The sequence below is a fragment of the Hordeum vulgare genome, chromosome 7H, assembly GCF_904849725.1.
Source record: "Hordeum vulgare subsp. vulgare chromosome 7H, MorexV3_pseudomolecules_assembly, whole genome shotgun sequence".
NCBI lineage: Eukaryota > Viridiplantae > Streptophyta > Magnoliopsida > Poales > Poaceae > Hordeum > Hordeum vulgare.
In genome coordinates this window covers 543479382-543495057 of record NC_058524.1, presented here as the reverse complement: position 1 = coordinate 543495057, position 15676 = coordinate 543479382, and positions in this window count along the sequence as shown.

The window sequence follows — 15676 nt, the reverse complement described above, 5'->3', positions numbered from 1 at the left end:
TCTTTGAAAGCTAACAGGTAAGCATGCAAGAACCAATAAACATTGTAACCAATATCTTCTACCTTGACACAAAGAAAAAGAAAACTATTTACACGGGAAAGCTCCCAACAAGCAAAAGAAGAAAGAAAAATCTTTTTGAGTTTTCTCAAAAGGACACAAAACAAGAAAACAAGAAAACGAAAATAAACTAGCATGGATAATACAGTGGCAAAGTGTAAACACCGGCTAACAAAGTGAAAGCATAGGCATGAATGTAAAGTCGGTGAGAACACGTACTCCCCCAAGCTTAGGCTTTTGGCCTAGCTTGGTCTACTCGCAAGGTGGGAAATAACCAGCTCCAGGATACTCCGGAGCAGACTTTGGATGCCACTGCTGTGTGAGCTCCTCTGGCTCCCACTGATAAACTGGCGTCTGGTACTCGACTGGCGGCTTGGGCACGGGTGCCTGTGGTTGGGCCAAGCCCCAATATGCGTAGATATCTGCGGGCATAATAGTGTACCTGCCTGCATGAAGATCAAACAAAGAAGGAGCAGGCAAAGTAATAGTCTTTCGAGTACCCTGACTAAATACCAGGTTATAAATCATCCGTCTACTAGCTTTTCTATCCAGAAAATCATGGCGAACCATGCTGTCATCATCCAGATATCTCTCAGGGAGAAGCATCTCTCCTTCCTCTCCCAGTATAATGGGTATCTCAAAGTGTCTGGCAAGACGGGTAGCATAGATACCTCCATAGACAATACCTTTAGAACGGTTCAAGTTCAACCGTTGAGCTACTATAGCGCCCAAGCTATAAGTCTTATCGTTATAAAGGCCTTCGTGCAAAACCTCAAGGTCTGGAGAACTAAGTGATCCAGCCTCCCCACGGCCAATCAAACATTTTCCCACAAATAGTGAGAAGTACCGAAGCACAGGAAAATGTATGCTAGCAATTCTAGCGCGAGACACTCCTCTCTCCTCTCCAACAGCAATAGAACCAATGAAATCCTCCAAGTCCCGTGGACGAGGGTCACGGATATCCCCAACATAAGGTAATTTGCATACATTGCAAAAATCCTGTAGCGTCATGCACTGGGGAACATCGTATATCATGAACTCAACCATGGGAGAATTCTTCCTCGGATAAAAGTTGAAGCTTTGACCGAAAATATTGGTGAGGAGGAGGTATTGTGGGCACTTATCTTCAACAAACGCAGTAAGACATGCGTTCTCCACCAAGTAATAAAAGTCTTCATAAAGTCCGGCGGCGCGCAAAAATTCATCACTTGGCCACTCACACGCTTGAAGTTCGCTGACTCGAGGGACTATGTACTTGGGGTGGTTTTTCTCATCCTCCTTGGGGTTACGGCTTGAAGAGCCTCTCAAGAACCTCCTCATCTTTTCCCTTTTCTAGCTCTGAAAAATTTCGAAATTTTTAGAGACTTCAAAAGAAAAGTGAATAAGGATTAACCTAACTTGTAGCAACTACTCCTAGTAGTGCCTAGAGACCGTATCACGCGCTAAAACTACTTGGAACCAGCTAAAATCAACATTTATAGCTCAAGAACAGGGTCACCAAGGTAGCAAGAATACGCGAAGGGTAAAGCACTAGAGAAAAAACTAATTGGACCAATGGAGGAGTCACTTACCAAGGAGTAATTTCCCCAAAACGGTTCGGAGAATGGTGCTTTGAGCAAGGAGATCGAAACTCACAGCCAAATGAGCAAGAACACGGGTTTGAGTTGCGAAACAACTTTTTTCTGGAGGTGGAAGAAGAGGCTGAGAGTTGGAATGAGTGGAGGGGGTGCCTGTGGGCCCACAAGCTTGCACCTCGCCACCAGGGGGTAGATGGCAGTGGCAGGGCTTGTGGCCCACTGGTTTGGCCCCCAAGCCAGCTCTCAGGCCTAGAAATTTTCAAAAATTCCAGAAAAAATCATTCTAAATTTTCAGGACCATCGGAGAACTTTTATTTTCGAGGTATTTTTCTTCGGGACGCTAAAACAGAAAACAGGAAAAACTAAACTAATTCTATCATTTTTCTTCTAAGCAAAAGAAAAGGAAAACTCAAAACAGAGGTATGTGACTCTTTGATTCATCAGTTTCATGGTCATCGAAAGAAATCCGTCAATGCGATTGATCAAGTTCTTATGACAAAACTTTCTCGAATCACAAGAGAGAACGAAGAATTTTCGAATAGCCACTAAGTCAACTCAATGGGGATATGTATCTCCCCCAACAAGAAAATCATACTTCATCTTGACAGGAGGAATAGGGCATTCAAAGCTCCCAATGAAAATCGATGAAGTCTTTTCGATAGCATTGATGCAATGTACTGGATATCGTTTCTTCGGAAAGTGCACTGTGTGCTCATTACCGTTGACATGGAAAGTGACATTGCCTTTGTTGCAATCTATAACAGCCCCTGCAGTGTTTAAAAAGGGTCTTCCGAGAATGATAGCCATGGCATCGTCCTTGGGAATATCCGAGATAACAAAGTCTGTTAAGATAGTGGTGTTAGCAACCACAACAGGCACATCCTCGCAAATGCCGATAGGGAAAGCAGTTGATTTGTCGGCCATTTGCAGAGAAATTTCAGTTGGTGTCAACTTATCCAATTCAAGTCTACGATAAAGAGAAAGCGGCATAACACTAACACCGACTCCAAGGTCACATAAGGCAGTTCTTACGTAGTTTCCTTTAATGGAGCAAGGTATAGTGGGAACTCCGGGATCACCAAGTTTCTTAGGAGTTCCACCCTTGAAAGTATATTTGGCAAGCATGGTGGAGATCTCAAGATCTGGTATCTTCCGTTTATTAGTCACGATATCTTTCATGTACTTGGCATACAGAGACATCTTGAGCATATCAGTTAACCGCATCTTGATACGTCCATTTTGCATCATGCTTTCATGTTATTATTTATTGCTTTTTGGGCTATTATATTACTTGTGGTACCATATTTATGCCTTTTCTCTCTTATTTTGCAAGGATTATTTGAAGAGGGAGAATTCAGGCAGCTGGAATTCTGGACTGGAAAAGGAGCAAATCCTAGTCCACTATTATGCACATCTCCAAATGCCCTGAAAATTTACGTGGATTTTTTCTGGAATATATTAAAAATACTGGGCGAAAGAACTACCGGAGGGGGGCCACCAGGGCCCCACAAGCCCCCACTCCGCCACCACCCCTTGGTGGCGGTGGGCAAGCTTGTGGGCTGCCTGAAGGCCCACTAGCCCCCCTATTTTGCTATATGAAGCATCCTGGTCTAGAAAAAAAATCAATCGGGAGCTTTTTCATGGTTTCGCCGCCGTCACGAGGCGTAACTTGAGCAGATCCAATCTAGAGCTCCGGCAGGACGATCCTGTCGGGGAAATTTCCCTCCCGGAGGGGGGAATCGTCACCATCGTCATCACCAACACTCCTCTCGTCGGAGGGGAGGCATCTTCATCAACATCTTCATCAGCATCATCTCGTCTCCAATCCCTAGTTCATCTCTTGTAATCAATATTCGTCTCGCGACTCCGATTGGTACTTGTAAGGTTGCTAGTAGTGTTGATTACTCTTTGTAGTTGATGCTTGTTGGATTACTTGGTGGAAGAGTTTATGTTCAGATCCTTGATGCTATTCATTACACCTCTGGTCATGATTATGATTATGTCTTGTGAGTAGTTACTTTTGTTCCTGAGGACATCGGATAAGCCATGCTGATAATAGTCATGTGAATTTGATATTCGTTCGGCATTTTGATATGTTGTATGTTGTTTTTCCTCTAGTGGTGTTATGTGAACGTCGACTACATAACACTTCACCATATTTGGGACTAGAGATAGACATTGGGAAGTAGTAAGTAGATGATGGGTTGCTGGAGTGACAGAAGCTTAAACCCCAATCTATGCGTTGCTTCGTGAGGGGCTGATTTGGATCCACTAGTTTAATGCTATGGTTAGACTTTGTCTTAATTCTTCTTTTGTAGTGCGGATGCTTGCAAGAGAGGTTAATAATAAGTGGGATGCTTGTCCAAGTAAGGGCAGTACCCAAGAGCCGGTCCACCCACATATCAAACTATCAAAGTAACGAACGTGAATCATATGAACATGATGAAACTAGCATGACAGAAATTCCCGTGTGTCCTCGGGAGCGTTTTTCCTCCTATAAGACTTTGTTCAGACTTGTCCCTTGCTTGAAAAGGGATTGGGACACTTGCTGCACCGTTGCTACTACTTGTTACTTGTTACTTTTTGCTCGCTACGTGTCACCTCGCTACACAATCACTTGTTACCGCTACTTTCAGTGCTTGCAGTTATTACCTTCCTGAAATCCGTTTATCAGAGCCTTCTGCTCCTCGTTGGGTTCGAAACTCTTACTTATCGAAAGGACTACGATTGATACCCTATACTTGTGGGTCATCAAGACTCTTTTCTGGCACCGTTGCCGGGGAGTGAAGCGCCTTTGGTAAGTGGAAATTGGTAAGGAAACATTTTTATACTGTGCTGAAATTTATTGTTACTTGTCACTATGGAAACTCTTCCTTTGAGGAGTTTGTTCGGGGGTATATTCACCATGAACGGAAGCACGAGGATTTTCTCCTCAACCTGAGGTACCTACTGAAAATATCTTTTATGAAATTCCTTTGGGTATGCTTGAGAAACTGGTGGGTAATCCTTTTACAGGAGATGGATCTTCACATCGAGACTTTCATCTAATCTATGTAGATGAAGTTTGTGGTTTATTTAAGCTTGCAGGTTTGCCCGAGGATGAGGTAAATAAGAAAGTCTTTCCTTTATCTTTGAAGGATAAGGCGTTGACATGGTATAGGCTATGTGATGATGCTGGATCATGGGGCTACAATCGGTTGAAATTGGAATTTCATCAAAAGTTCTATTCTATGCATTTAGTACATCGTGATCGGAACTTTATTTATAACTTTTGGCCTCGTGACAGGGAAAGCATAGCTCAAGCTTGGGGGAGGCTTAAATCAATGCTATATTCATGCCCCAATCATGAGCTCTCGAGAGAAATCATCACTCAAAACTTTTATGCTCGGCTTTCTCATGAAGATCGTACCATGCTTGACACTTCTTGTGCCGGTTCTTTTATGAAGAAGGATATTGATCACAAGTGGAATTTATTCGAGAGAATTAAACGCAACTCTGAAGATTGGGAGCTGGAGGAAGGTAAGGAGTCAGGTATGAATTTCCAGTTTGATTGCGTTAAATCTTTTGTTGAGACAAACACTTCTAGAGATTTTAGCGCTAAGTATGGACTTGACTCTCAGATAGTAGCTTCTCTATGTGAATCTTTTGCTGCTCATGTTGATCTTCCCAAAGAGAAGTGGTTTAAATATCATCCTCCTGTAGAAAGCAACATAGCCAAAACCAATCTAGTTGAGGAGAAAATCATAGCTTTTAGTGATCCTGTTGTTCCTTGTGCTTACACTGAGAAACCACCATACCCTGCTAGGATAAAGGATTATTCTAAAGCTCCAACTGTGATACGTAGGGGTTACATTAGACCACTTGCACCCCCTGAGGAGATTAGAGTTGATCCTAGTGTTGCTATTATCAAAGACCTCTTAGCCGAAGACATAGACGGGCATGCTATTAAATTCTGTGAGGACTCCGCTAGAATTGCTAAACCTCACGCGAAAGACAAGCACGGACGTGTAGTTGGCCTGCCCGTTGTTTCTGCTAAGATAGGAGACCACTGTTACCATGGTTTATGTGATATGGGAGCTAGTGTTAGTGCAATACCCCGTTCTCTATATGATGAAATCAAAGATGAGATTGCACCTGCTGAGTTAGAACCCATTGATGTCACTATTACGTTAGCTAATAGAGACACTATCTGCCCTCTGGGAATTGTGAGAGACGTAGAAGTCCTGTGTGGTAAGACGAAGTATCGTACCGATTTCCTCGTCCTTGGTACTGCACAAGATAGCTTTTGTCCCAACATATTTGGTAGACCCTTTCTCAACACTGTCAATGCTCACATTGATTGCATTAAGCAGATTGTCACAGTAAGTTTTGAGGGTGTGTCTCATGAATTTAACTTCTCCAAGTTTGGAAGACAACCCCATGAAAGAGAGTCGTCTGGTAGGGATGAAATCATTGCTCTTGCCTCTATTGCCGTACCTCCTATAGATCCTTTAGAGCAATATCTGCTTGAGAATGAAAATGATATTCATATGGAGGAGAGAGATGAGATAGATAGAATTGTCTTAGAACAACATCCTATTCTCAAGAATAATCTGCCTGTTGAACTGCTTGGGGATCCTCCCCCACCAAAGGGTGATCCTGTGTTCGAGCTTAAACAGTTGCCTGATACTCTTAAGTATGCCTATCTTGATGAGAAGGAGATATATCCTGTCATTATTAGTTCTCTCCTCTCAGAGAGCAAAGAGAAGAAGTTACTAAAAACTCTGAGGAAGCACCGCACTGCTATTGGATATACTCTTGATGATCTTAAGGGTATTAGTCCTACTCTATGTCAGCACAAGATTAAAACCGATCCTGACTTTAAACCAGTTGCTGATCATCAAAGGGGATTAAATCCTAAGATGAAAGAGGTCGTTAGAAAAGAAATATTAAAGTTTCTGGAAGCAGGAATCATTTATCCTGTTGCTCATAGTGATTGGGTAAGTCCAGTACATTGCGTACCTAAGAAGGGAGGTATCACCGTCGTGCCTAATGATAAGGATGAACTAATCCCACAAAGGATTATTACCGGCTATAGAATGGTGATAGACTTCCGGAAACTGAACATGGCAACCAGGAAAGATCATTATCCTCTGCCGTTCATCGACCAAATGCTAGAAAGACTATCAAAACACACACACTTCTGCTTTCTAGACGGTTATTCAGGTTTCTCGCAAATACCTGTTGCACAATCTGATCAAGAGAAAACCACTTTCACCTGCCCTTTCGGTACCTTTGCCTATAGACGTATGCCTTTTGGCTTATGTAATGCACCTGCCACTTTCCAAAGATGTATGATGGCTATATTCTCTGACTTTTGTGAAAAGATTGTCGAGGTTTTCATGGATGACTTCTCCGTTTACGGGTCTTCCTTTCATGATTGCCTCAGCAACCTTGATCGAGTCTTACAGAGATGCGAAGAAACCAATCTCGTCTTGAATTGGGAGAAGTACCACTTTATGGTTAATGAAGGTATCGTCTTAGGACACAAAATATCTGAAAGAGGCATTGAAGTTGATAAGGCTAAGGTTGATGCAATTGAGAAAATGCCTTGCCCCATAGATATCAGAGGTATACGAAGTTTCTTATGTCATGCTGGTTTCTATAGAAGGTTCATTAAGACTTCTCTAAGATTTCTAGGCCTCTTACCAACCTCTTGCAGAAGGATGTTCCTTTTGTTTTTGATGAGGATTGTGAGGAAGCCTTTGAAATACTTAAGAAGGCTTTGATAACCGGACCTATTGTTCAACCACCTGACTGGAAATTGCCCTTTGAAATCATGTGTGACGCTACTGATTATGCTGTTGGTGCTGTTCTAGGACAAAGAGTTGACAACAAGTTGAATGTCATTCACTACGCTAGTAAAACTCTAGACATTGCCCAAAGAAACTATGCCACTACGGAGAAGCAATTTTTAGCAGTCGTGTTTGCATGTGAAAAGTTCAGATCTTACATAGTTGACTCCAAAGTCACTATTCACTCTGATCATGCTGCTATTAAGTACCTCATGGAGAAGGACGCTAAGCCTAGGCTGATCAGATGGGTTCTCCTGCTACAGGAATTTGATTTGCACGCCGTTGACTGGAAGGATGCTGATAACCCTGTAGCAGATAACTTGTCTAGGCTAGAGAATGTCCTTGATGACCCACTACCTGTTGATGACAGCTTTCCTGATGAGCAACTAAATGTCATCCGCACTTCACTTAGTGCACCGTGGTATGCCAATTATGCAAACTATATCGTAGCCAAATACATACCACCCAGTTTCACCTATCAACAAAAGAAGAAATTCTTCTTTGATTTGAGACACTACTTTTGGGATGATCCTCACCTTTATAAGGAAGGAGTAGATGTTGTTATTAGACGTTGTGTGCATGAACATGAACAGGGACATATCCTGCAGAAGTGTCATTCCGAAGCCTACGGAGGACACCACACTAGAGATAGAACTTCCCACAAGGTATTGCAATCAGGTTTCTATTGGCCCACTCTCTTCAAGGATGCTCGTAAGTTTGTCTTGTCTTGTGACGAATGCCAAAGGATAGGGAACATCAGTAAGCGTCAAGAGATGCCTATGAACTATTCACTTGTCATTGAACCATTTGATGTCTGGGGCTTTGATTATATGGGACCCTTCCCGAGTTCCAATGGGTACACTCACATCTTAGTTGCTGTGGATTACATTACTAAGTGGGTAGAAGCTATCCCCACTAAAAATGCTGATCACCACACCTCTATTAAGATGCTTAAAGAAGTCATATTCCCAAGATTTGGAGTCCCTAGATACTTGATGACTGATGGCGGTTCACACTTCATTCATGGTGTTTTCCTCAAGATGCTAGCTAAGTATGATGTCAACCATAGAGTTGCATCTCCTTATCATCCTCAGTCTAGTGGTCAAGTGGAGTTGAGTAATAGGGATATAGTGTTGATCCTACAAAAGACCGCCAATAGATCTCGAAAGAACTGGTCTAGCAAACTTGACGATGCACTATGGGCTTATAGGACTGCTTATAAGAATCCCATGGGCATGTCACCGTATAAAATGGTTTACGGTAAGGCCTGCCATTTACCTCTTGAGCTAGAACACAAAGCTTATTGGGCAATCAAAGAGCTCAACTTTGATTTCAAACTTGCCGGTGAGAAGCGGTTGTTTGATATCACCTCGTTAGATGAATGGAGAGCCCAGGCATATGAGAATGCCAAGTTGTTCAAGGAAAATATTAAGAGATGGCACGACAAACGAATACAGAAACGAGAATTCAATGTAGGTGATTATGTCTTGCTATACAATTCTCATTTGAGATTCTTTGCAGGCAAGCTTCTCTCTAAATGGGAAGGTCCCTATGTTGTCGAGGAAGTATATCATTCTGGTGCCATCAAAATCAATAACACGGAAGGAAATTTTCCTAGAGTGCTAAATGGTCAAAGAATCAAGCATTACATCTCTGGTACTCCCATAAATGTTGAGACCAATATCATCAATGTCATAACTCCAGAGGAGTACATAAGGGATGTTTATCAGCCTGTTTCAGACCTTGAGGACGAAGATGTATCTGTTTCGGCAAGAAATTGGACTCCGATACTTTTCCAATAGGAAATTTCCTTAGTTTTGGAATTTTTGGAAAATTAGAAAAATAAAAAGCAGTCCGGAGAGCAAACGAGGCAGCCACAAGGGCCCACTCCGCCACCACCCCCCTGGTGGCGGTGGGCAAGCTTGTGGGCACCTCGTGTGCCTCCCGGACTCCGTTTTCTTGCGAAAGATTCCTTCTGGCCCAGAAAAAATCAATATATAGTCGCCCGAAGATTTTGATCTCCGTATCGCGTAGTTTTCCTCTGTTTTCGTTTCGAGCTTGTTGTCTGCCGCAGATTTAGGTCAAGATGTCTTCTCAAGATTCAGAAAAAGAGATCTATGTGGCTGATGATCATGCTAACTCTAGGATTAATGGAGACTTGGAACCATATGGCTGGACCACTGACGAGGAAGAGGACTATGATCCCAAAGGGAAGGAGCAAACGAGTTCCGATGAAGAGGAGGCTCCTCTACCTCAACCTGCAAACACCCATGTGGAGTTCAAGAAGTCAAGCCTCCCTGACCATAGGAAGAAGCCTAAGACCTTGTTTATCCCTTCTCGTTTCTTGTAGGGGAGTAAGAAGGAGCTTTGCCATAGAGTTTTGAAACTTGAGGAGGAAAATGACGATCTAAGGGAGCAAAACTTTTTGCTCAAGTGGAAATTAGACAAGCTCAAGACTGCACCAACAACACCACCATCACCACCAAAGGAAGACAACTAAGCACTGGTATGGGCAATCCCCTTGGCTTCTGCCAATCTTGGGGGAGTTGCCCTGGTATCGTATCACCTTTATATCTTTTGCTTTTACCTTTGTTTTAGTTCTTTCCTTTTCAGTTTTTATTTCTTCTCTTAGAGGAATAAGTCTTTAGTTTTTAGTTTTAGTCTTTTTCTTTTGTCTCTCCCCCGACGTATTCGAGTTTACGAGCTATATAATAAAGAGTTTCTTAGTTAAGGGCTTTGCTTTGTGCCATGATCAAAAGTATGAAAAGGACGATAGCATGAAAGATCATGAGAGATCTTATGGAAAGTGATAACTTCACTTATGACAAGTATGATGATTGAAACTTGTTGAGAATAAATCAACGTAGACATTAGTCATTGTTGCAATTAATAAGAAGTAATAAGGAAAGAGAGGTTCACATATAAACATATCATCTTAGACACTTTTTACAATTGTGAGCACTCACGAAACTATTACATGCCTAGGAGTAGATGTTGGACAAGGAAGACAACATAATGAATTGTGTTTGCTTGGCTCCAAACAATGTTATATGATTAGAGATACCTTAGCATGTGACGATTGCTTCCACCTCTTATTAGCCAAAACTCCCGCGCCAAGTAGAGATACTGCTTGTGCATCCATAAACCTTCAACCCAGTTTTGCCATGAGAGTCCACCATACCTACCTATGGATTGAATAAGATCCTTCAAGTAAGTTGTCATCGGTGCAAGCAATAAAATTGCTCTCTAATATGTATGATCTATTAGTGTGTGGAAAATAAGCTTTGTACGAACCTGTGATGAGGAAGACATAAAAGCGACACAGTGCATAATAAATTTCTTTGTCACAGGAGGCAATATAAAGTGACGTTCCTCCGCACTAAGAGGACACGCATTCAAACCTCAAAAGCGCATGACAACCTCTGCTTCCCTCTGCGAAGGGCCTATCTTGTACCTTTACTTTTTACCCTTGTAAGAGTCATGGTGGTCTTCACCAATTCCCTTTTTGCCTTTGTCTTGGCTACCGTCACATGCTTGGGAAAGATCTATATTCATATATCAACTTGGAGTTCAGTACTTATGCTTTATTGTTGTTGACTTTACCCTTGAAGTAAATAGTTGGGAGGCAAAACTATAAGCCCCTATCTTCCTCTGTGTCCAGCTAAAACTTTGACACCATGAGTACCACGTGAGTTGTAACAATTGTGGAAAACGAAAGAGATGATTGAGTATGTGGGTTTGCCTTACAAGCTCTTATTTGGCTCTTTCTGATGTTATGATAAATTGCAATTGCTTCATTGACTATGGACTATTGTTGGTTACTTCTCGGTAAGGTTTTTGCTTCATGCTTTACTTTGTGAAGGAATTGTTACTTTCCCATAAGAAGCTTTATGATATATTGTTGTTCCATGTGTGATCATGATGCCCTCATGTCCGTATTATGTTTTATCGACACCTTCGTCCCTCAACAGGTGGACATGTTTATGGGACTTGGTTTTCGCTTGAGGACAAGCGAGGTCTAAGCTTGGGGGAGTTGATATGTCCATTTTGCATCATGCTTTCATGTTGATATTTATTGCTTTTTGGGCTGTTATATTACTTGTGGTACCATATTTATGCCTTTTCTCTCTTATTTTGCAAGGATTATTTGAAGAGGGAGAATTTAGGCAGTTGGAATTCTGGACTTGAAAAGGAGCAAATCCTAGTCCACTATTCTGCACATCTCCAAATGCCTTGAAAATTTACATGGATTTTTTTCTGGAATATATTAAAAATACTAGGCAAAAGAACTACCGGAGGGGGGCCACCAGGGCCCCACAAGCCCCCACTCCGCCACCACCTCCCCGGTGGCGGTGGGCAAGCTTGTGGGCTGCCTGAAGGCCCACTAGCCCCCCTCTTTTGCTATATGAAGCGTCCTGGTCTGGAAAAAAAATCAATCGGGAGCTTTTTCGTGGTTTCGCCGCCGCCACGAGGCGGAACTTGAGCAGATCCAATCTAGAGCTCCGGCAGGACGATCCTGCCGGGGAAATTTCCCTCTCAGAGGGGGGAATCATCGCCATCGTCATCACCAACACTCCTCTCGTCGGAGGGGAGGCATCTTCATCAGCACCATCTCCTCTCCAATCCCTAGTTCATCTCTTGTAATCAATCTTCGTCTCGCGACTCCGATTGGTACTTGTAAGGTTGCTAGTAGTGTTGATTACTCTTTGTAGTTGATGCTTGTTGGATTACTTGGTGGAAGAGTTTATGTTCAGATCCTTGATGCTATTCATTACACCTCTGCTCATGATTATGATTATGTTTTGTGAGTAGTTACTTTTGTTCCTGAGGACATGGGATAAGTCATGCTGATAATAGTCATGTGAATTTGATATTCGTTCGGTATTTTGATATGCTGTATGTTGTTTTTCCTCTAGTGGTGTTATGTGAACGTCGACTACATAACACTTCACCATGTTTGGGCCTAGAGGAAGGCATTGGGAAGTAGTAACTAGATGATGGCTTGCTGGAGTGACAGAAGCTTAAACCACAGTCTATGCGTTGCTTCGTGAGGGGCTGATTTGGATCCACTAGTTTAATGCTATGGTTAGACTTTGTCTTAATTCTTCTTTTGTAGTTGCGGATGCTTGCGAGAGAGTTTAATCATAAGTGGGATGCTTGTCCAAGTAAGGGCAGTACCCAAGCGCCGGTCCACCCACATATCAAACTATCAAAGTAACGAACGCGAATCATATGAACATGATGAAACTAGCATGACAGGAATTCCCGTGTGTCCTCGGGAGCATTTTTCCTCCTATAAGACTTTGTTCAGGCTTTTCCCTTGCTAAAAAAGGGATTGGGCCACTTGCTGCAAAGTTGCTACTACTTGCTACTTGTTACTTTTTTCTCGCTGCGTTTCACCTCGCTACACAATCACTTGTTACCGCTACTTTCAGTGCTTGCAGTTATTACCTTGCTGAAATCCGTTTATCAGAGCCTTCTGCTCCTCGTTGGGTTCGACACTCTTACTTGTCGAAAGGACTACGATTGATCCCCTATACTTGTGGCTCATCACATCTGCAGAAAGACGGGTCTTATCATCTCAACGAAGCGCTCAAAATCCTCATCATCCTTTTTCTTGGATGGCTTAGGAGGGAAGGGCATAGGTCTCTGAACCCATGGCTCCCTCTTTTTAACATGCTTCCTAGCAGTGAAGTCATTCTTATCATACTTATTAGGTTGTGGATTATCAGGATTAACCGAAGGTTCAATCTCCACATCCTCATCATTGCTAGGTTGAGCATTATTATGAACATCACAGTCCATATTGTCACCAGGTTCATGTTCATCACCAGATTGTGTTTCTGCATCAGACGCAGAAATATCATTAGGTTCTTCAGGTGTGACAGTATTTGGTGAACTGGCGTGCAGGTTTCTATCATCCTTCTTCTTCTCCTTCGGATGACTAGGTGTATCAACATTGATTCCTTGAGAATCTTGATCAATTCTCTTAGGATGACCTTGAGGATACAAAGGTTCCTGAGTCATTTTGCCTCCTCTTGTAATGACTCTGACAGAGTTGTCATTTAGTTCATTGAGCAGGTCATTCTGAGCTTTAAGTACTTGTTCTACCTGAGTAGTAATCATAGAGGCATGTTTACTCAGAAGCTTCAGATCATTGACATTTCTGTCTACACAAGCACTTAAATGGCTAAGCATATGAGTACTTTGTTCCAAATGTCTGCTAACATAATCATTGAAAGTCTGTTGTTTGGCAACAAAGTTGTCAAATTCATCAAAGCATAGGCTAGCAGGTTTATCAAAAGGAATATCACTCTCATCAAACCTACGCAGAGAATTCACTTCCACTACCTGTATCGGGTTATCGAGACCATGGATCTCTTCGATAGGTGGTAGATTTTTGACATCTTCACATCTAATGCTTTTCTCTTGCATAGATTCTTGGCTTCTTGCATATCTTCGGGACTGAGGAATAGAATACCTCTTTTCTTCGGAGTTGGCTTAGGAGGTGGTTCGGGAATAGTCCAAGCATTATCGTTGATCAAGAGGTTATTCAGTAGAGTCTCAGCTTGTTCTACTGTTCGTTCCCTAAAAACACAACCGGCACAACTATCTAGGTGGTCTCTAGAGGCATCGGTAAGTCCGTTATAAAGGATATCAAGTATCTCGTTCTTCTTAAGAGGGTGATCAGGCAAAGCATTCTGTAGCTGGACGAGCCTCCCCCAAGGTTGTGGAAGACTCTCTTCTTGGAGTTGAGCAAAGTTATATATTTCCTGCAAGGCAGCTTGCTTCTTATGGGCAGGGAAATATTTCTCACAGAAGTAATAGACCATCTCCTGGGGACTACGCACACATCCAGGAGCAAGAGAGGTGAACTAGGCTTTAGCATCATCCTTTAGAGAGAAAGGAAACAACTTAAGGATATAGTAGTGGCGGATCTTCTCCTCATTAGTGAAGAGGTTGGCTATTTCGGATAGTTTGGCAAGATGGGCTATGACCGTCTCAGACTCATAACCGTGAAAAGGATCAGATTCGACTAGAGGGATTATCTCAGGGTCGACAGAGAATTCATAATCCTTATCGGTGACAAATATAGGCGAAGTGGCAAACTTTGGGTCATTTTTCATCCTAGCTTCCCGAGATTTTTCCTTCCACTTGAGAAGTAATTTCTCAGCGTCATAGGCATCCTTACGCGCAAGAAAATCCTCAGCTATCTCTCCCTCCATAACGTAACCCTCAAGTATATCAGGCAATTCATATCTAGGAGAGCTAGATCTAGCAGGAGGAAAAGCAGGTTCTATCTCAATAGTATCAGTAGTTTCAGAAGCATCACGAGCATTGGTAGTAACTCTAGCAATATGAGCATCAAGGAACACTCCTAGTGGAACATCAGGCAAAGTAGCATCTCTAGCAGTATCAAGCATAGCATCATCATGCATAGCATCTCTAGCATCATCAGGCAAAGCAGTATCAAGCATAGCATCTCTAGCAGTATCAGGCATAGTATCAAGCATAGCATCATCACGCATAGTATCTCTAGCAGTAGTATCACAAGCATCATCAAGCACAGGCAACATATCAAGATTTCTAGCAGGAGGTGAAGTCGCAAACTTACTCATAACTGAAGGTGAATCAAGTGCAGAGCTAGATGGCAATTCCTTACCTCCCCTCGTAGTTGAGGGCAAGACTTTGGTCTTTGGATCCTTCAGATTCTTCATAGTGATCAACAGATATAAATCCCAAGTAACTCAGAGAATATAGCAATACCTCCCCGGCAACGGCGCCAGAAAAATGCTGATTTGCAATCTCAGGCGATAGCTAGACGAGTGTTGATGACAACAAACCTTCCCTTGCAACGGCACCAGAAGAATGCTGCTAGCACTCCTCGGCAACGGAACTAGAAGAATATTGTTGATGGCCCACCAGCGCGTGGGTTCGCAGCAGTTTTCGAGGGTAGAGTATTCGACCCAAATTTGTTGATCGCCTAAAGGAGGTGAGAGAATACTCTCGAGTATTAGCAGCTGAATTTGTGAGATTCAACCACACCTGAAAGATTAGTATCTGCAAGCACAGTAGTAACAGCAAAGTAACGAGTAACGGCAGTGTAACGATCAATAGCAGTGGCAAGGAACAACAGTAGTGACAGCAGTAGCAAGTAGCAACGGTAGCAAGCGACAGTAGTAGCAACAGTAGTAGCAGCAGTAGAGC